The following is a 22,695-nucleotide window of genomic DNA, read 5'->3' as shown; positions in this document are numbered from 1 at the left end:
GATATTAAACATCTTATATATTAGTTTTTTTATCATATTTATGTGTCAATGTATTTATTTTATGTTGTAGATGGTTTAGATATGAAAAAAAATGAAAAAAAATGAATATTTTTGTACCAAACGAATTTTTCCCAATTTTTTTCCGATTTTTTCCCGATAATTCCGATTTTTTCCGATTTTTTCCCCGCGTCGATTTAATCCCGATAACGATTAATGCAACATTGAGATGAATTATGTAACCTCCACACCATGTCGGCCTAAAAGAAGATCAAGTCAGCCTAAGGACCCTATTTGACCTCACATGGAGCCTATAAATACAAGCACATCGAATTCATTTGGAGCATCTCTCTCTCACACAAGTTTGATATCTCTTGTAGTTGGGAAAAGTGCGAAGTCTGTTGCTGGGAAGTTGAAGTGAATGCGAGTTTGGGGAAGTCTAAGGAGAAAGGAAAAATCGAAATTTTGGTGCCCCTCTCTCTCTGTTTCGTGCCCTGGATTGGGAGATCGAAGTCTTCCAAGTTTCTCTGTTGCCAAAAGCTTCCAGTTGTCGGAAGCTGCTGTCTAGTCAAAGTTGCTGGAAAAGGATCAAAATTTTGGGACGCTGACTTGGTGTGGAGGGAAGGTCTGGTCTTAGTCTAGGGTGAAGAGTCTCCAAGAATACTATTGAAAGGAAGAATTTCTTGACTAGGTTTGGGGTTTTTCCCTAGCATAGTGCCTACATCTGGTGTCCATTGTTTTATGTGCTCCTGCTTTGGTAATTGGTTGATGAACTAAAAGAAAGAAGATATAAAGAATTGTAATAATAAGAAACATCACAAGTAATTATCAAGAATAAGAAAATATTTCTGCCTTTCTGATTTTCTTATAGAGACCAGGAGGAGTGCCAAGAGTAGTAGTCAACGTGGTAGGTAGAGGAGTAGGAGAGTGTTGCCCTTGTAGCTAAGGGCAAGAAGGACAAGAAGGGGACTTCTAGTGGAGCCAAGTAGCAGAAGGGGAAGCAAAAATCCAAGGAGAAGGACATGAGCAAAGCAAAATGCTTTGCTTGTGGAAAGTTGGGTCACTATGCTTTGAAGTGTCCCAAGAAGAAGAGCGAGAATAAGGGCGTAATAGCTTCAACAAAGGTGGATGAGTTCACCTCCAGATGTGACACAAAGTTTTCCTTAGTGGTGAGTCTTTCCACTAGTGTCACGTCTTTTGATGTGTGGTTTGTAGATAGTGGAGCCTCGTACCATATGACTGGAGTGAGAGAGCACTTCATGAGTCTCACGAACGATGATATTGACTTGGAGGTTGTGCTTGGAGATAACTCCAAGGTTAGAGCAACAAGAATGGGGACAACATGCTTTCAGAGGGAGCCATCACCTCCTTTGAAAGTGACAAATGTCATTTATGTTCTAGGGCTGAAGAAGGACTTGAATTCAGTCTCTAGTATTGAGGCAAAGTTGTTATATATCTCGGGGGATCTAGTATCGAGTTTACTAGAGTGATTGGAGTTTGCACTGGAAGACTTTATAGGCTTATGTTTCAGCCTATTAGAGCCTTAGTGGCGTAGACCAGTAGTAGTGAGTAGTGCGAGATATGCCACAAGAGGATGGCCCACTTGCACTATGGAGCATTCAGGATGCTAAGAGATATGGTTATTGGTTTACCTAAGTTCAACACTGAGCATCATGATGTATACGTTGGAGAATATGGAGACTTGATATTTATTACTTATTTTCCTTAGCTTGATAATTACTTGTGATGTTAGGTGTTCTCCTATTGCTTCTTTGATTATGTTCATAGAGCAATTACCAAAAACAAGAAGATCACAAAGAGACAAAGAGCACAAGATATAGGCTCCAAGCCAGGGCAAAATCTCTCCAAGGAGAAAACTTGGAAAATGCTTCTCTTCTTCTTTAGAATTTGCTTACAAAAGAGACTTCCAAGACCTAAAGACCCAGGCCAACAAACCATCCAGGACCTAAGTCAGTCCCCAACAAGATCTGCTTCATAACAGTTTCCAGAACTTCGATACTGCAACTTCAACCCCAACAATAGAATTTCGGCCTTCAGCAACTGCTCGAAATTTCGTCCTCTTGTAGCTGGCAATAACAATAACCCTAGTGAGATAGAGAGAAAGATGATCCTTGACAAATTTCGACTCCTGCTCCTCTTTTTCGTCCTCTAGCTACTCTTTTTCTCCTTCGTTGTTGTAGATCGAACTAGCTTGTGTTGTGTGTCCAAATGAGGTCAAGCTCCCTTCTATTTATAGCCTTTCTTGAGGGTCGAATAACCCTCCTTTAGGCCGACTTGTCCTTGCTCTTGGGATGACATGGTCTTGGGCTTATCCATGGATTTTACATCAAATTGACTGAAGACATTTACTACAAAAACAAATGTCTGACCTGGTATTCACCAGATACATTAAGGACCCAATCAATTTCCTATAGCAAGTAGGATCTACTGGACTAGGCTCTGAACTCCTCAACCTTTTCAAATTTGTAACCATAGGAGTCATCATAGCTTGCAATCCATCATGCCTATCTCTTGAAGCATCTTGATCACATATTTAACTTGGCCAAGATATATATCCCCCGACTTCTACCATACTTCTAGTCCCATGTAACAATGCATAATTCCAAGATCCTTCATATCAAATTCGGCTGCTAACTGCCCCTTACATTCTTGAATCCATCGATCTACACTTGTAACTAGTAGATCATCCACATATAAGAGTATAATAACTGGCTCCTCCTGGACCACCTTGATATATAGATTTGGATCTGCAGAACTCTTGGTAAAACCAAGTCTCAGGAGGTATGCATCGATTCTTGGATACCATGCTCCTGATGCTTGCTTCAAGCCATATAGAGCCTTTTTCAACCTGCAGACATGAGTTTCCCTCTTATTTATTTCAAATCCTTGAGGCTGCTCAATGTAGACTTCCTCATCAATGGTCCCATTCAGGAAAATTGTCTTGACATCCATTTGATCAATGTTCCGATCCATAGAAGTAGCGAGCGAAACAAGCGATCTTATTGTTGTATACCTAGTTATCAGAGCAAAGGTTTCCTCATAATCAATCCCTTCTTTCTGTGAGAAGCCCCTTGCTACAAACCTTGCTTTATATTTGTCTATGCTCCCATCTGTAGCATGCTTTATCTTATAAATCCATTTTGAAGCGACTATTGATTTGTCACTTGGCCTAGGGACAATTTCCCATACATCATTCTTCATTATGGACTGGTATTCTTCCTGCGTTGCATTCCATCATTTTTTATGCTTAACTCCATCCTCATAGGAGGAAGGCTTTGCCTCAATCAACTTTGTCATGTATGTAGTGTTGAGAAATCGTTTTAGGGCAGCATTAGTGCAAGTTCTCTTTCGATTTCTCTTACTTGAAATTTACTTGTGATATTATATTATTCTTTTATTATCTTAGTGTTCTTATCATCAAATAAATGCCAAAAACATGAAGATCATACATAATGAACACCAGATGTAGGCACTCAGCCAGGGCGAAACCCCTCTTCTAGGGGAATATCCACAAATTCTTCTTTTCTTTTGTAGAATCAAATCAAATGAGACAAGCTTGACTCTCTCCATCCATCAAGTCAGCCTTCCCAAGTAATCTTCAAGCTTTGATCTTCCAAAATCAACTTAAGCAAGGTGAATTTTCTCAAAATAGAATCTCAACCTTTTTCTCTTTTGCAACTACTTCGGTCTTGCAATATCACTGCCTCACTTGCACGTGTGAACAAAAACATAAAATTTCGATCTGTTTGCCTTGATAAAAATCCTCCTCTTCATCACTGATGTTTTCCTCGTCCTCTTCTAGCCTTCAAATCACTTTCCTTGACTTACCAACTAGCAGCTGCATACCGAATCCTTCTTATCTTCTCCCCAAAACAAGTCGAATGCCAGGATATATAGTGGTTTGAGGCTACTCTTTTGGGTTGACATGAATAGTGGGTAGGCCGACTTGATGTAGGAGGCTATTTTTATAATTTTGACTCTTTTACAAATTTATTTCTCAATATATAATGCCCAAGAAGGGTCTATAAAATGATGACATGGACTAAGACTCGTGACATTAACCCTAAAGCACTCAATGTGTGTTTTTGACCTAGAAACAAAATGAGTAAGCATGACCCCCATGCTCATAATAAAATTTATTTTCTTTCTTTTTGACAATTACATTACATCATGACTCAAAAACAATTATGAAGACCGATACTAGTTACATTTCTCAACACTCCCTCTTAACTAGGGAGGTATTCATAATTGCTCAACTGGTACAAGGTTGACCTCAATTTGAAATGTTCTAAGAAGAATACAAAGAAGAATTCAACAACATACGCAATGCTTGGGATACCGTCACTGCCAAGGTATGCTCACATCAAAGATCCAAGCGTCATGACACTAATACAAAGAATCCAATTCAAGGATTCCAGTGGCACACTCATCCAAGGATCTAAGACACTAATCGGGACTAAGGTGTTATCTAGGCATCTGCCACTTTAGGTACCATCAGGTTTCATCCTTAACAGCAACCCACAAGGATCTAGGTATCGTATCCAAGGTCAGAGCTCCACAAGACCAATGATACTCTCCCTCACTGGGATCCATACATCATCAATAGGCTAGCCAAGATGTCCTTCCAAGTACCATCACTGGTAGTTTCATGGTACTTTATCTCTCCATCTTAACCAGATCAATTAAAAGAAATTGTCAAAAGAAATATATACCAACCTTTCAGGAAGAGATCAACACATCCACCAATCTGAGCATGCTCCTAAAACTAACTATTTGTGGGATGAGATTTTGTCAACACATTAGCTACTTCATTTGTTGGTACATATTGTAGCTTCACAACCCCAACCTGTGTTCAAATTTCCAATGTAGATGTTCCTTTATGCTAGCATGAAACTTCAGTGTCTTTCAACAATTCTGATGTTGTTTAGGTTATTACAATATCTAAGCACATTTTTTACAGAAGCTTCCTTCTTCAATTTCTTCAGTAGCATCAGACTTAGCCTTAACGCTTTCCAAAATATCCATTTCTCATTTACAACTTCATCAATCATAATTTCATGAATACACTTCACGATTAACCATCTGCAGTGCTTCGACGATCCTCCAATCTCTAACATCCTCCTGACCTTCACATCATGTTTTCAACTATGGAAGAGATTTTCTTCAACCAAGCTCCCTCTCAACTAGGGGGATATATACATTCTTCATCCAAGTTTTTTGTCTACTAAGGGACATAATCATCAATTTCAGTCACACAACCTCTATCTTTTGGATTATCACATTCTTGGAGAACTTCATTTTTTCAGAACATCATTCACTTGGCAACAAGGTCATCAATAATGTATACTTCAATGTTACCAAGATTTTTGCAGCGCCCACTTTCCATCATGTTGAATCATCATTATCAAGTCATTGACAGGTGTAAGGTAGGTAAGCATCTTCAACACCTTGAAGACTATGCACTTGCAAATTTTCAACAAGTTCAACCAAGGACAAATATAGAGCATGAAGTCAACTTTACCAATATAGGGTTAGCATGTCATCATAATGGGAGCTTAGTAAATTAGACTTTAAATATCAAAATGTAAACCTACTTAGGATTACAATCAACAAGGGCTACACTTTTCATGCCCAAGATCATCACAATCAATTTTGCTAGAGTTTTTGTTACAAATGCTAGCTTCTTCAACTAATTTAAACATAGTGAAAGCATTATTACATGCCTTATATCAATTTCTACTAGGGTTTTTGTCATAAACCCTAGATACAAACACCACTACTACAATGTTAGAAATTCAACAATTTTAACCAAGCTAGAGTTTCAATCATATGAAAGCATTAACACCTAGGGTTTCATTCCTAGGGTTTTACATGGACTATTGCAAGCTTTTTGTCATAAACCCTAATTCAACAAACCCTAAGAATCTAGGATTTCATATTAACAAACATCAATAAATTATATATTCTAGACTAAACCCCACATATTCTAGGGTTTCAACATTAATGCCAACATACCCTATTCATCAAAAAGCTAGGGTTTCTTCATAACATTAACAATTTCCTCACAACATTAACAAATCCTAAACAACAAAATGGCTAGGGTTTTATGGTGAACCCTAAAGATTAGGGTTTTACTAAAGTAAACAAGAGATAAATATTATAACAAGGTTGATTTAATCTAAAGATTAATCACCTTAAACAAGAATCTTAATGATTCAAAACCCTAGACATAAGAAAGTTAGTAATACAATATATAGTGCAAATTTCAAAATGATCATACCTTTTAATGAAGAATTTTAGCTACGAATCTTTATACATACCTTGAGATTCTTCCTTTACAAACCTTGTAGGGTTACCTTATTGAAGGGCTCCCTCTTGCCACAATCCTTTTAGAATATACCTTGCAACACTTTCTTGACAAGTATCATCAAGTACAAGACTAGGGTTTCCATTAAACTTTAAAAGACGAATTCAAAAACTAGACATTATTTAATTTTATTCTTCCAAGGAATTGTCAATCCTCAACTGTAAGAAAATCAGGATAATGTTCTATCTACAATTCTTAGTTATTTATTACAATGAATACTTACCAACTCTAGATACTTAGCAAATGGACCTTGATGAGGCCATTTTCCATACGCTGGTGCAAGACAACAAGTTCTTTTTACTGTTGAAGATTGCTTCTTGACCTTTACTGTTGCTTTCTTTTGAAGACTAGGTTTACTTTCAACAAAATTCTGAAATTGTCTCTTACTAACCATATACTTGTCATATCTTTATGAATGATATGTTTCTCAGTTTATCAGTGTGTTCAGAATTACCCAAAAAGGAACTGCATTGGAAGTTGTCGACCGTCACTGAAGGGAGATTTGAATGTTTACTAAGAAACCAGCTTCTACACCTTATGTAATCCACATATTTGTGACCTTTATTCCATGTATTTTGGCTTCTATGCATAGTGCAGGTCTATATTTTAATGATGATTGTAATTTTATTTTAAGCTTTCCAACTAGGCCTATAAGGCCTTTCCATAATTCGGTCTTGGATTCTTTTCAAGTAGAGATGCTTTGCTGGTTTTCAAGGTGTAGAGATACTTCGCTGGTTTTCAAGATGCTCTGAGATAGAATTCAGCTACCCACACATGTGCACAGGTCTTTATGATTGTAGTTTCAAATCGATCCTTCTAATTATGCTTACAGTGCCTTCAAGTAACTCAACATTGGGTCCTCTTTCTTGCTATCTGTCTAGCCCTCAAATGTCTCTCCATTCCTTGATGTATAGAATTCTGAATATTTTGGTTTCCTGAGGTGACATAATATTCAGATTAGAAAGGTGATTTCAGACCTTAATGTTTATGCCCAGGACTTTGCTCCTCCTACCAAAGGATTTGACCTTGAATGAGCTATTAAACTAGCCTCTCGGTCATCAAGAACAATGCTTTTATACTCTTCAAACTACTTAACTTGTCTTGCTCAGGCCTGCAGCCTAATTACAGAGGTATATACTTTGTAGATGTGACCTTTTAACTGCCCTTATGCCAACGAACCAAGCTCTGAAACCATGTTGAGAAATCCTTTTAAGGCAGCATTAGGGCAAGTTGTCTTTTGATTTCTCTTACTTGACATTTACCTGTGATATTATATTATTCTTTTATTGATTATCTTAGTGTTCTTATCATCAAATAAATGCCAAAAACATGAAGATCATATGCAATGAACACCAGATGTAGGCACTCAGCCAGGGCAAAACCCCTCTTCTAAGGGAAAACCCAAAAATTCTTCTTTTCTTCTATAGAATCAAATCGAATGAGACAACCTTGACCTTTTGACCAAAAACCATAGACTCTCTCCATCCATCAAGTCAGCCTTCCCAAGTAATCTTCTTTCAACAAGCTTTGATCTTCCAAAATCAACTCAAACAAGGTGAATCTTCTCAAAATAGAATCTCAACCTTTTTCTCTTCTGCAACTACTTCGGTCCTACAATATCACAGTCTCACTTGCACGTGTGAACAAAAACACAAAATTTCGATCTGTTTAGCTTGATAAAGATCCTCCTCTTCATCACTCATGTTTTCCTCCTCCTCTTCTAGACTTCACATCACTTTCCTTGACTTACCAGTTGCATACCGAATCCTTCTTATCTTCTCCCCAAAATAGGTCGAATCCCAGGGTATATATAGTGGTTTGAGGCTGCTCTTTTGGGCCGACAATAACAGTGGGCAGGCCGACTTGATGGAGGAGGCTATTTTTACAATTTTGACTCTTTTACAAATTTATTTCTCAATATATAATGCCCAAGAAGGATCTATAAAATGATGACATGGGCTAAGACTCATGGCATTAACCCTGGAGCACTCAGTGGGTGCTTTTGACCTAGAAAGAAAATGAGTAAGCATGAAACCCATGCTCATAATAATTTTTTCTTTCTTTCTTTTTGACAATTACATTACATCGTGACTTAAGTACAATTATGAATACCGATACTAGTTACATTTCTCAACATGCAGCATATCCAAAATACCTCTTTGGTCTCTTACTTTCCCTAGATGTCCCTGATGTTGTATGTTCTTGTGCCTCTTGAAGAGTAGTTTTCAACCAAATAGGCCTCTTCCGATTTTCTAGAACAATTACTTGTATAGGATCACAAGGACCTTCAACATCTTCTTGAGTAGGTCCCAGTTCTTGACCATCGTTGTCCTTAGAGATATATTTAAAGATAGGGACTTCTTCATCAGAGTCAACTAGAACATCCTTCGATTTCTTGTAAGCTATGTTTTCATCAAGATGACATCTCTGCTTACCTCAATTCGACGATCCTGCTTAATATGGATTTTGTATGCTTTAGATAAAGCACTATACCCATCAAATATGCCCCTAAGACTAGTAGGATATAACTTATTCCTTTTATCCTTGTGTACATGGATATATACAAGACATCGAAATATATGAAGATGATCCACACTTGGCTTCTTTCCTGTAAATGCTTCTTTTGGAGTCATGTTGTTGAGGATCCTGTGAGGAATTTAGTTTTGCAACTAAATAACTATCATACACGCCTCACCCCATAGGAATTGAGGAATATCTTGATTGTGCAACATAGCTCTGACACATTCTTCAATAGTACGATTCTTCCTTTCTGCTACACTATTTTGTTCAGGATTATAGGGAACAATGAGCTCCCTCTTGATTCTTGCTTCCTTGCAGAAAGCTATTAATTCTTTGGAGGTTTATTCTCCACCATTATCTGATCTTAGAATTTTAATCTTTCTCTTGGTTAGATTTTCCACTTCATTTTTGAACTCGTAAAACTTTTCGAATACCTCATCCTTGTTCTTGAGAAGTTATAGCCAAGTTTTTCTCGAGTAATCATCAATGAAGGTTACATAATACTGATGCCCACCAAGAGACTTAACTACCATAGGTCCACATACATTTGAGTGTATGAGATCCAAAATTTCTTTAGATCTGGTTTCACTACTTGCAAATGGTTTCTTTACATTCTTGCCTAGAGCACATCCCTTACAAGTTTCTTCATGATCATTGTTTATTTCGGGGATGCCATTGACCATTTGACTCATAGATGGCAAAATATTATAGTGAAGGTGCCCATACCTTCTATGCCATAGTTTGGAAGGACTCACTTCTAAGTGAACTAGGGCTTGAGCTAGAGGTGTATAAAGTCTATACAATGTTCCCTCATGAACCCCAATCACCCTTGCTTCATTAATATTAGAGCCCTTATCCCAAACCAAAAACTTTCCATCAACAAAAGAAACTCTATTACCCTTATCCTCTAGACAAGAAATAGAAAGTAGATTTTTCTTCAAACCTGGAACATATAAGATGTTGTTGAGGTGAATTTTTCCACCTGACTCGAGCTCCAACGATCTAGACCCCCAATGGCTTTTACTGGATAGCACTTGTTGTCTCCGAGTTTGATGGAGTGAGATGAACTTCCCTTAGATAGGGGTTGGAGTTGACTGCATTCTCCCGTCATATGTTTGGAGGCACCACTGTCAATAACCCATACATTCTTATCCTTGAATGTGTCGGATAAAGCGGAGAACAAGATTCCATCTGTTGCTTCCATTAGAAGCTTGGAGATGATCTTTGATAGATGTAGCAAGATTTTCAAAAATCGTGAAACCCTTCCTTATAACCCTTGCCATAAAGCCAACAAAGATGTGATCTTGAGTCTCCTTCTTGCACTTTAGATCTGGTACAATGTTGGAGAATATGGAGACTTGATATTTATTACTTATTTTCCTTAGCTTGATAATTACTTGTGATGTTAGATGTTCTTCTATTACTTCTTTGATTATGTTCATCAAGCAATTACCAAAAACAAGATCACAAAGAGACAGAGTACACAAGATATAGGCTCCAAGCCAGGGCAAAACCCCTCCAAGTGGAAAACCTGAAAAATGCTTCTCTTCTTCTTTAGAATCTTGCTTACAAAAGAGACATTCAAGACCCAAAGACCTAAGCCAACAAACCCTCCAAGACCCAAATTAGCTCCCAACAAGATCTACTTCATAATAGTTTCCAAAACTTCGATACTGCAACCAAACTGGTGCAATTTCGACCCTAACAACAAAATTTCGGCCCTTAGCAGTTGCTCGAAATTTCATCCTCTTGTAGCTGGCAGTCACAAAAACCCTAGCGAGATAGGGAGAAAGATGATCCTTGACAAACTTCACCTCTTGTTCCTCTTTTTTGTCCTCTAGCTACTCTTTTTCTCCTTCGCTATTGCAAATCGAACTATGTTGTGTTGTGTGTGGAAATGAGGTCGAGCTCCCTTCTATTTATAGCCTTTCTTGAGGGTCGAATAGCCCTCCCTTAGGCCGACTTGTCCTTGCTCTTGGGTCGACTTGGTCTTGGGCTTATCCATGGCTTTTACATGATAAAATAAATATTTTCTCCATTACAATGAGTCCAAATGGGACTATGACGCATGATCAATATAATTCTTTACCCTAGCAAGACCTAGAAAGACCTAGAAGACCTAAAAGCACGAAGAACATGCTTTTGACTCAAACTTGAGTATGAAACCCATACTCCAAAAATAAAATATAATTTGTCTTTCTTTCTTTTTCTTTCTTTATAAAGAATGTACAATGTCATGATTACAATTACATTATAATGAAGATTGAAGCTAGTTACAATTTTTAACAATATGCAAGGGGTGTGCTTTGGGAAAGTACACTAAGACACCTTTCTGAAGCACTGACAGTAGGGTAGCAGGTATCCTAGACTTGGTACACTCTGATGTGTGTGGTCCTATGTCTCATATATCGTTGAGTGCACACGAGTACTATGTGAGCTTCATTGATGACTACTCCAGGAAGACTTGGATTTTCTTTCTAAAGACCATGGATTAGATCTTCAAGAGGTTCCAAAAATTTAAGGCTCTCATGGAGAACTAGACGGGGAAGAATATCAAGGTTTTGAGATTAGACAATGGGGGCGAGTATACCTCCAAGGAGATGAAGGAGTTCTATAGGAGTGTTGGCATCGTGAAGGAGTACATAGTGCCTTCTAACCCCCAACAAAATGTGGGGTGGCAGAGAGGAAGAACAAGGACATAGTGGGTGCAAATAGAGCTATGTTGCATGATTAGAGGCTACCTTTCATTTTATTGGTTGAGGCGTGTAACGCTATAGTGTATTTGCAGAATAGGAGTCCATATAGAGTCTTGGGGAGTAAGAATCTCGAGGAAGCTTTTTCTGGGAAGAAGTTGAAGATTGGCCACATCAAGATATTTGGGTGCCTTACATATTCACACGTCACTGAGGAGAAGAGGATGAATTTAGAACCCATCACAGAGAAGGGTACCTTTGTGGGTTACAGTGAGACCAGTAAGACCTATCGTATATACATTCCTGCGCTAAGGAAAGTTGTCCTGAGGCAGGATGTGAGATTTGAGGAAGGGGCCTTGAGGAGGTCTCGGGAGGTTGATTGGGTAGAGAAGTAGGCTTCTTAGCAAGGTGCCACACCACAGGTATCAGGATCTTCACTTGTTACACTAGGATTAGGAGGATCACCTACTTCTAGGGTGACAAGTTCACATAGTCCAGTATCATTAGGCACATGATCTCAAAGTACAACTTTACCACCAACCATAGAAGGGATTTCCTCATAAGGAGGAGAGGCTCTAGTGGAGGATTTTCTCATTCCAATTGAGGACGCTACTATAGGGAAGAGAAAGCCAAAATGGCTTCGTGAGACCTTGAAGAAAGCACAAGAGGCAGTGGGGAAACCCAAGTGGTCAGTGAGGGAGAGCATACCACTAGAACGGTTGGGTGGCTATGTGGCAGATGTTGTGGAGACTAAGCCAGGTAGCTACAGGGAGGCTCTTAGTCAACAGATTTGGAGGGATGCCATGGTGGAGGAGTATGACTCCATTATGAAGAATGATGTGTGGGAGAGAGTGTCGACACCTGAGGGCAAGTTAGTGGTGACTTCCAGGTGGATCTTCAAAATCAAACATGCAAATGGTAGTGTGGAGAAAGTCAAAGCTCATTTTGTGGCGTGGTGGTTGTCACAGGTAGAGGGAGTTAACTATGAGGAGACCTTCGCATCAGTTGCTTGTTATACCTCTATTAGAGCAGTGATATCTATAATAGTTGAGATGGGTTGGAGGATTCACTAGATGGATGGGAAGGCCGCCTTTCTCAATTGGGGTTAGACAGGAAGAGGTGTACATTGAGCAACCACATAGCTTTTAGGTGCATGGAAGAGAGTCTCATGTGTGTAGGCTTAAGAAAGCCTTATATGGACTAAAGCAGACACCGAGAGCATGGTATGAGAGGATAGATGCCTACTTGCTTGAAGTCGCTACAGATGGGTTTCCAGAAGAGTGATGCAGATATGGACCTATATTTAATCATGGTTAGTGACGATCCACTCATTTTGGTTCTATATGTGGATGACTTGTTTATTATAGGAGAGGAGAGACTCCTCCAACACTGCAAGAGGGACCTTGCTTCAAAGTTTGACATGATCGATATGGGACTAATGCATTACTTTTTGGGGTTGGAGGTTTGGCAAGAGGATGGGCATATCTTCGTGGGCCAGGGCATATATGCAAGAGACATACTGAGGAGATTTGGTATGGAGGATTGCAGGCTTATGGCTACTCCGATGATCACCAGTTGGAACAAGCTGCATGCTTAAGAGTCTGAGTTAGTGAACTCCACTGTGTATCATCAGTTGATCAGTTCGTTGATGTATCTGGTCAACACTAGACCAAATATTTGTTTCCCAGTCAATACATTCATTAGGGAAATTTTGAGGTCTAAAATGGACCTCCTAAGAAAAATGTACAACCAAAATAAACTTTATAAGAACCAATAGGATTCAAGATCATGATGTCAACCATGGGGGATGGTTCAACATTTTTGGAGTAGAAAAGTAAAAAGATTAAAAAATAATAAAACTATTTTTTCAACTTATCTCCCTAATGTTTTACTCAAATTTTGAGTGGGAGTACTCATTGGATGCAAAATTTAATTCCTCATCCAAGGAGTACCCATGTTGCATACTTTCGATGGACCCTGCTACACGAAAAATGAGAAATACATGAAAAACGTGATTGCAATCACGTTTTTCATGTATTTCTCATTTTTCGTGTAGCAGGGTCCATCGAAAGTATGCAACATGGGTACTCAAATGAGGAATCAAATTCTGCATCCAATGAGTGTTTCCGCTCGAAATTTGAGTAAAGCCATAGGGAGATAAGTTGAAAATACAAGTTGAAAAAATAGTTTTTTCTTTTTTTCCCTCTAAAAGTTGATGATGTAATCTAATATTATTTTATTATTTCCACTATTATTTTATAATTTCCTTAGGAGGCCCATTTTAGACCTCAAAACTCCCCTAATGGATTCAGTTTATGATGGAGACAAAACATGTGTTGAGGTACCTATAGGGCATAGTGGACTTCCTAGACTATATCCGTGTAGATGGAGTGAGGTTGACAAGGTGTACAGGCTCAGATTGGATAGACAATGTTAGTGACCGGAAGTGTACTTCCAGATGTTGTTGCATGTTTGGTTCGACAGTGGTGTCGTTGTTCACCAGGAAGTAGAGATCAGTGACACTGAGCTCAGCAAAAGCTAAGTATATTGCAGGTAGTCAGGTCATTTGTGAAGCTATTTGGATTTCCAAGATGATTTGTGACCTATTTGGTCAGAGGCTAAGACCAACTACAATATACTGTGATAATCAGGGTTGTATTAAACTCACAGAGAATCCAGTATTTCATGACTCGTCAAAGCACATAGAGATCAAGTACCACTTCATCAGGGATTGAGTTCAAAGAGGAGTAGTGAGGCTTTACTATATATCCATTGATGAACAGGTTGCAGTGATTCTCACCAAGTCGTTGCCAAGGGGCAAGCATGTGTATTTGTAGATGATCCTTCCAATCTAGCTTCCTGCAATTCTTATGATATTGAATCCCATCTTCAAGGACCTTGTCATAGAGGGATTAACCTTTTCTTCCAAGCCAACAAAGTGATCTCCAACCTTCTTTGCCTTAGCTCTGAAACCATGTTGAGAAATCAATACTTGTAGGAATTAGGGTTTTGATTCCTCTTCTTGATAATTACTTATGAATTATGTTGGCTTCTTTTATTCGTTTATTTGATTATGTCTCATCAAGAAATTAGCAAATTATATGTGTATGAAGATCATAAGAACAAGAGACACAAGATTTAGGCACACAACCAGGGAAACACCCCTATAAGGGGAAAACCCAGTCAAAACTCTTCCTTCAGTTGTTTCAAGAACAAAATGAGACGACCCAAGACTCGTTTGACCTAGACACAGGCTTCCTCCAATAACCAAGTCAGCCCTTCCTTCTTCTCCCAAGTGACAGCTTCCCAGCGACAACTTCGACCTTCTAGCAACAAAATTTCGACCCCTAAGAGACTTCGACCTGCAATAGATTTTAGAATTTCAGCCCCAGTAAATGCGTAGTAACTTCACACGTGTGAGAGATAGATAGCCCAACACTTAGATTTAGATCCTTCCCAACAAGCTTCGTCCTTCTCTGATTATTTTGCACTTTTTCTGCCTCTTGCTTGTATATCGAACTTGTTGAGTGAATGTGACAAAGGGATCGAATTGCCTCTCCATATATAGCCTTTATGTGGATCGAATTGTCCTAATGTAGGCCGACTTCATAGGGATAGCGCTGACTTGGTGTGGAGGTGTCAAATGACCTATTTGACTTAAAATAATTCTTTTTACATGATACAAAAGCTCAAGAAGGGTCTAATAAAAATGACAATGACCCTATTGACTCAATATAAAACCTAGAAGCCTACAATGGAGGCTTTGACCTAAAAATGATGACCCAAGCATGAAACCCATGCTTTAATAAGTCATTTTATTAATAATAAAATTTCTTGTGACAAATATATTACATTATAATTTTATGAAGATCAAACCTAGTTACATTATTCAACACGTCATTGTCTTGTCGCATATGTGAACTGTTTGTGCGCTTCCTCACTCACACTTGTGAGTTGTGGCTTGATTCCTTGTTGCTTGGCCTCCGTCTTCCTCCAATTCGACCTCTAGATTTCCTCTCGAAATCTCCTCAGCATCCTCCTAAATCTCCTCTGCCAAGTCGAGTCTTCTCACTTGACAAATCTCTTGCTCAAGTGCTCTACAATGACTATGTATCTTAGCCTCTTCCCTAAGGCTTAATTTATAACTTCATTAAGGCCTAGATTGCTAGGTGAGATTAAATCATTGAGTTATTAAAGATATGTCACTGAAATTAAGTAGCTTACTTTTTATTAGGCCTTCTTTTCCTAAACATAAGAAAGAAGTTATAAATAGCTTGCATGTCATGCATGTCTCATGCAACCCTCATGCATGCCTTGCGTGTCACATACCCTCATGCATGCCTTGCATGTTGCATGCAAGCTTCTAAAGAGGCAAAACAATATCTTCCTAGCTAAGACATGAAGCTAGAAGACCTTTCGCACTATATCAATCAACCACCCTCTAAAGGGCAAGAGGAGTGACATGGCACTATTCTACTCAAGCATTGGCGCCAAGGAGTGATGTGCAAGTCCTCCCTTCTGATCACAAGGATAACCACAACCATCTAGGCTTTGGAACAAGTAAGTTCCATCAAACAATGTCAAGGCCAACTTAGTGTCGTCGTGGGTCCACCTACACATCATTAATATCTCCAACACCAAGTTTCATGGGGTCAACGTTTCAACATCTGGGGGTACGCCAGAGTGTCAAGTACTATGTGGAATCATCAAGTAGCCTAATGCTCTGCTGTGAGTGGAGAACAATACAACAACAAAATCCTATATGCTTTGTGGAATGTGTAAAACATCCTTTGGTATGTTGTTGAATGGAGTGATAATCATGCCTCCAAAGGCCTCTGTTGCTATGACAATAACACCTGACAAAACCTTACCCAAAATCAAGTGAATTTACCAATAAGTTGGAACAATAACCATAAATGCATCATTGTGGACAATACCTAATGTTAGGTTCACAATAATACTTCACACAAAGCTCATCTTTAGATGTCTAGCTAGATCAAGTCTTGTAAACATGTTACATCCTTATGTTAGGGATAGTTAGATGGATAACCCTATTAGTTGTTGCCAACCCCTAAGGCAAAGTAACATGTTCCAAGTTAGCCCATCAATTTATAGGTGTGTGTGAGAATGGTGGCAGCGAAGTGTGAAAGACTTCAGGGCAAAGTGGCATAGCCATGTGACCAACTAATAAGTTCCAACATCTTGAGCGTATAGATATAAGGAGGGAGCAATCATGCAGGCATGAGTTACCTTTCACCCCTTTCCTCGGCCTGTTTTCTCCACTCCCGTGGTGCACCTTTTACTTCTTTATGATTTGCTTTGGTTTGGTGCATAACTCAAGTGCTCAAGCTTTCCTTTTGAGATTTTACATTTAATACCCCTTGAAGTTGAGTTAGTTTATTGCTCATTAGGGTTGGGGCAATACAAGAGTTACTTTTAATAGATGAAGCATCATGTGCTTGAGGAACTGGGTGATGGCTAATGAGGGGGGTAGAGCTCATGCTAGGCTTTTTCCCATGTGCTAATCAAATGTCCTATCCATCATTTGCATTTTATCTTTTTTCTTTCATTCCAACTTTCTTATGATTTTATCTTTTCTTTAGTTGTATCAACCTGTAAGGGAGACTTTGTTAGGAAACTAGCTCACAAAAAGATAAAAAGATAGATCAATACCTTAGAATTCAGCCTCTTTGAGGGGGCAACCTCCTTTGCATTACACAACTGAACAATTCTTGGATGATTCAAATGAAAAAACCTCCTTTTTATATATAGGCACAAAAATAACAATAGTGGGATTCTATGGGGCACAATAATAACAATATGGGGACAATAGGGGCACAACAATAACAATCAGGGATACAATGACAATAGTAATGGGGGAATCACTAGTATTATGGGGACCTAACATGCCCCTCCTTCAAAAAAGTGTTGTGCTCAACGCTTTAGTAGTTTTGGGTGCTTCTGTATAAAATTATCATCCTCCCATGTGGAACCTTCAACAGGTAAGTTCTTCCACTTGCTGAGATACTCTGAAATTGATCGATTTCGTAGCTGTCGAGTTCTTGCTTCTTTGACTACTTCAGGTTCCAATATGATTTTTCCTTCCTCATCAAGTTCTGGCAATATTGTTTGAACTGGAATCTTGTCACATATAACCTTCTTTAAGCATGAAACATGGAAAATTGGGTGCACTCGAGAAGCTGCAAGAAGTTCCAATTTGTATGCCATAGTACCTATCTTTTGCAACACCTTGTACGGACCATAATACTTTGGTGATAATTTATTATCCTTCTTAGCTTGCTTGAGGGACATTTGTTTATATGGTTGTAGTCGTAGGAATACCCAATCACCTACATCAAAACTTCTTTCGCTGCGATGTTGATCTGCCTGCTGTTTCATTCTATTCTGCGCCAAGGTAAGGTTATCGTTTAAGAGTTGGAGAACTTGTTGCTGATGCTCGATGTGATCTTCCACTGCTTGAACCTTAGAATTTTCTCTTAAATATGATGTGATAGATGGTGGATGATATCCATAAAGTGCCATAAATGGGGTCATTTTTGTTGTAGTATGGAAGGAAGTGTTATACCACCATTCAGCCAGAGGCAACCATTTGACTCATTGTGTCTGTTTATCGGATACAAAGCAACAAAGATATCCTTCCAAACATTGTTTACTATCTCAGTTTGCCCATCAAATTGAGGATGATAAGATGAGCTATGAGCTAACTGAGTCCCAACACAAGAAAATAATTCTGTCCAAAAATTTCCAGTGAAAATGGGATCTCTGTCGCTTACAATAATTTTTAGGTTTCCATGTAGCTTTTGAATTGTTTCCATAAATGCAGTAGAAATTGTATTCGCTTTAAATGGATGAGATAATGCACAAAAGTGTGCATACTTGGTAAGTTTGTCAACTACCACCATGATAACACTCTTTCCTTCGGTTTTGGGTAAACCTGTGATAAAATCCATTGAAACCTCCTCCCAACGTTGGCTTGGAATGGATAAGGGTTGTAATAGTCCTGGGGTCTTAATTGTTTCAACTTTATTTTGTTGGCAAGCCAAACATTCGGCCACAAAATTTTGAATATCTGATTTAAGGCCATCCCAAAAAGAATCCTTCTTAACCCTGTGGTAGGTTTTTAGAAATCCTGAGTGCCCTCCTAAGGGAGAGGTGTGCAATTCCCTAAGAATCTTTCGTTTGAGTTGGGAATTCTTACATAGGTATAACCAATCCTTGTACCATAACGAATCATTTTTCCAGCTAAATGTATCATATGTACTGAGATCTTGTTGTATCTTTTGAATGAATGCCCACACTTCCTCGTCATTCTTCCATTCATCCTTTGCTTCGTTTATCTTATCTGGTTGGATAATAGAAATGGCACAAAGAAATGCTTCCACATCCTCATCCTTTCTTGAGAGTGCATCTGCCACAACATTTTGCTTCCCTTTTTAGTAGATGATTTCAAAGTCATAGCCCAACATTTTTGTGACCCATTTTCGTTGCTCTTTTGAAGATAATCTTTGTTCCAAAAAGTATTTAAGACTATCATGATCTGTTTTGACCTTGAAGTGTCTTCCCATTAGGTAGGGTCGCCATTTCTTAAGTGCATGTAGTATTGCTAGCATTTCCTTCTCATAAATAGCTTTGTGTAAATACTTTCCTTTGATTGGACGACTTTCAAAAGCAATGGGTCTTTGGTCTTTGTTTTTGCATTAAAACAACACCAATTCCATTTCCTGAGGCATCACATTCCACAATAAAGGTTTTTGTGAAGTCCGATGTAGCTAAGACTGGTGCTTGGCACATTGCCTCTTTAAGATGTTCAAAGGCCTTCGTTGCTTCTCGAGTCCATGAGAATGCATCTTTCTTCAATAATGTTGTTAGAGGTGCTGCTATTCTCCCATAATTCTTAACAAACTTGCGATAATACCTTGTCAACCTGAGAAATCCTTGTAGATGCTTTATGGATGCAGGGATTTTTCCATTCTTTAATGGTTTTAATTTTGCTAGGGTCTACCTTAACACCTTTATGAGATACAATATGACCCAATTATTCCACCTCTTGTACTCCTAAGAAACATTTGGACATTTTTGCATATAATTGTTTCTCCTCCAATAGTTTGAGCACCATGTCAACATGTTGGACTTGATCCTTCCAAGACTTGCTGTAGATTAGTATGTCATCAAAAAACACTAACACAAATTTTCTAAGGGTTTGAAAATGGAACTCATCAAACCTTGAAATGTAGAAGGTGCATTAGTAAGGCCAAAAGGCATGACCAAAAATTCATAATGACCCTCATGAGTTCTAAATGCCGTTTTTGGAATGTCTTCAGTCTTCACTCTGATTTGATGATATCCTGAACGAAGATCTAACTTGGTGAAGTAAATTGATCCATGCAATTCATCCAATAATTCATCAATGACAGGAATGGGAAATTTATCTTTAATAGTGAGCTTGTTGAGCTCCCTATAATCTGGACACATGTGCCATGATCCATCCTTCTTGTGAACCAATATTACTGGAGCAGAGAAAGAACTTTGACTAGGTTGAATTATACTAGCCTCTAGCATTTCTGCAACCATACGTTCAATTTCACTCTTTTGGACATAGAGATATTTGTAAGGCCTAATGTTTGGAGGAACACTTCTTGGAATCAAATTGATAGCATGATCATGATCACGAATAGGTGGGAGGCCTTTTGGAGTCTCAAATACCTTGAAATGATTGTCCAAGACTTTTTGGAGATCTAGAGAAATGGATGATTTCAATGTGGGAACCTCTAGTGAACATAATTGTGCAATTATGCCTCGTTGTTCTTTCTTTAGAAGCTTTGTCATTCCATTAGAGCTGATTATCTTTCCCGGTTTCCCTGCGATACCCCTTAATTCAATTTCCTTTCCTTCTGAAGAGAATTTCATGAAAAATTCTTGAAAATTAAAAGCTATTGTACCCAAGGATTGTAGCCATTGGACTCTTCGTACAACATCAACACCACCCATTGGAATGGAAAGCATTGGGCTATTCAATATATATTATCGCATGGATAGCTTGATATTATGGCACTTTCCTGAGCAATTTATGGTTTCTCCACTTGCAACCATCACTTGACACTCTGGTGCTGGATATAGGAAGCAATTCAATTCTTTGACTATCTTATAATGAATAAAATTATGGGTACTTCCCGAATCAATCAACACTATTACCTTTTTCTTCTTGATATGCCCTTCTATCTTGATAGCTTGAGGAGTGGTAATTCCAGCCAATGCATTACAAGATATGGTCGGATTCATTTCTTCTTTTTCTAGGGTTTGTTCCTGGTGTATATCCTCTTCTTTTGACGTTTTTTGTTCCTTTTCTTCCTCCTCTTCACAATCTATGTAAAATAATTTCCTCTCGGCACACTTATGACCTTTAGTGTATTTGCTATCACAACTGTAACAAAGCCCTTTTGCTCTTTTTTCTTCCAATTGTTGTGGTGCCAACCTTGTAGGTTGTGGATGGCTAGGGGTAGCGACATTTCCATCTTTATGATTGTGAATGGTAGGCTTCCTTGTTGCTATAATTTTGCTTTCCATTTTTCTTGCCAACCTGAATGTCTTCTCCAATGAATCTGGTTCCCAAAGGCGAACCTCATGTTGGCGAACCTCATGTTGGATGTTATCTTTTAAAGTCCCTATGAACATATCAATCCTATTCTCCTCTGGAATATCTTTTACCCTTATACTCAATTTTGGAAGTCCTCAATGTGCTCCATCATCAAACCCTTTTGTTTGAGATTTATCAATTGGCTAAAAAGAGTGTTGTTTTTTGTATCCTCATAATGTGTTATCATTTCATCCATAAAAATAGCCCAAGTGACAATTTGTTTACGAGAGCAAAGCCATCAATACCATACAAACTGATTTGGTTCCAAATATAAAATTGCAATGCGTACCTTTTGTGTGTTTTGCACATTATGGAGATCAAAAAATTGCTCCATCTGTAGTATCCATGTTTCGGGATCCTTGCCATCAAACTTCCTCATATCGATCTTTGAAACATGGTAGTTCCTCGATCCAACATTAGAGTCTATGAAATCATGATTAACATTTATTTTGTTCTCATCATGAGTTTCCTTTACTACCCTTTCGCCATTAGTAAGCATTTCTTGTAGAAACTTTGTCAAATCTGTCTTCAAATCTTCTATGTTTGTCTTCAAATCTGTGTTCAAATCGTCTGTCTTAGTTTCCACGCCGTCCATCTTAGCTTCCACGCCATTCATCTTAGCTTCTACGCCTTTATTTAAACCATCCATCTTAGCTTCTACGTCTTTCTTTGATTCATCCATCCTAGCTTCTATTACTTTTTGTGCGAGTGAAATTTGTTGTACTTGGTCTTGTAATTTTGATATATCATGTTGCATTTCTTGCTCTTCTTCATGAGTCATGCCAGAGCTTTCAGGTTGCTTACTAGGTGTTTCCATTTTCTTTCCTCGGGGTATCAATTACCGATAATAATGCTTCACTATGCCCTTTGAATCAATGTTGTAGTAATCGTTATCGGGATATATCGGCGAGGGGAAAAAATCGGAAAAAAATCGGTAAAAATCGGGAAAAAATCAGTGAAAATCGGGGAGAAATCGTAACATACAAAAATATTCATTTTTTTTTTCTTAATATCTAAAGCATCTACAACATAAAATAAATACATTGACACCTAAATATGATAAAAGAACTAATATATAAGATGTGTAATATCATTTCTAGCGCTACATCACACATAACAGTGAATCATGTCCTGAATAGTAAGTCCTGACTCCTGAGTCCCAACTCAACCTCAAAATATCGACAAAAATTATAATAATGTATTTCATATCATGAGTCATAATGTCATATACAATGAAATAAACCAAATAACTAAAGTCTAATACTACTGATTTCCTCTACCCCTCTAGATGTAGATGCCGGTAGAGTTGGCAGTGGACTCTGTTGCGCTCTAGAAGCTGAGGAACTAGGAGCTACAGGAGGTAGACCACGTTCTCTACTGGTGACAGGGGTAGCCTGGGTAGGTTGTGTCACTTCCTTCTCATCAAAAAATCGTCGAAGAAA

The 22,695-nt window shown here is 38.4% G+C and overlaps 1 protein-coding gene across 1 annotated transcript in view; it reads left to right on the top strand.

The window, feature by feature from the left end:
- The window catches only part of LOC149235826 (uncharacterized), a 296,225-nt gene that overhangs the window by 246,562 nt on the left and 26,968 nt on the right, over positions 1 to 22,695 (top strand). The window lies entirely within an intron of this gene.

This window comes from Pinus tabuliformis, chromosome 8 (genome assembly GCF_031772625.1).
Source record: "Pinus tabuliformis cultivar Carrire ecotype Pingquan chromosome 8, CPIR1, whole genome shotgun sequence".
In the NCBI taxonomy this organism is placed as follows: Eukaryota; Viridiplantae; Streptophyta; class Pinopsida; order Pinales; family Pinaceae; genus Pinus; species Pinus tabuliformis.
The sequence above is the reverse complement of the archived record's forward strand: the minus strand, read 5'-3'. Positions and strand labels throughout refer to the sequence as shown.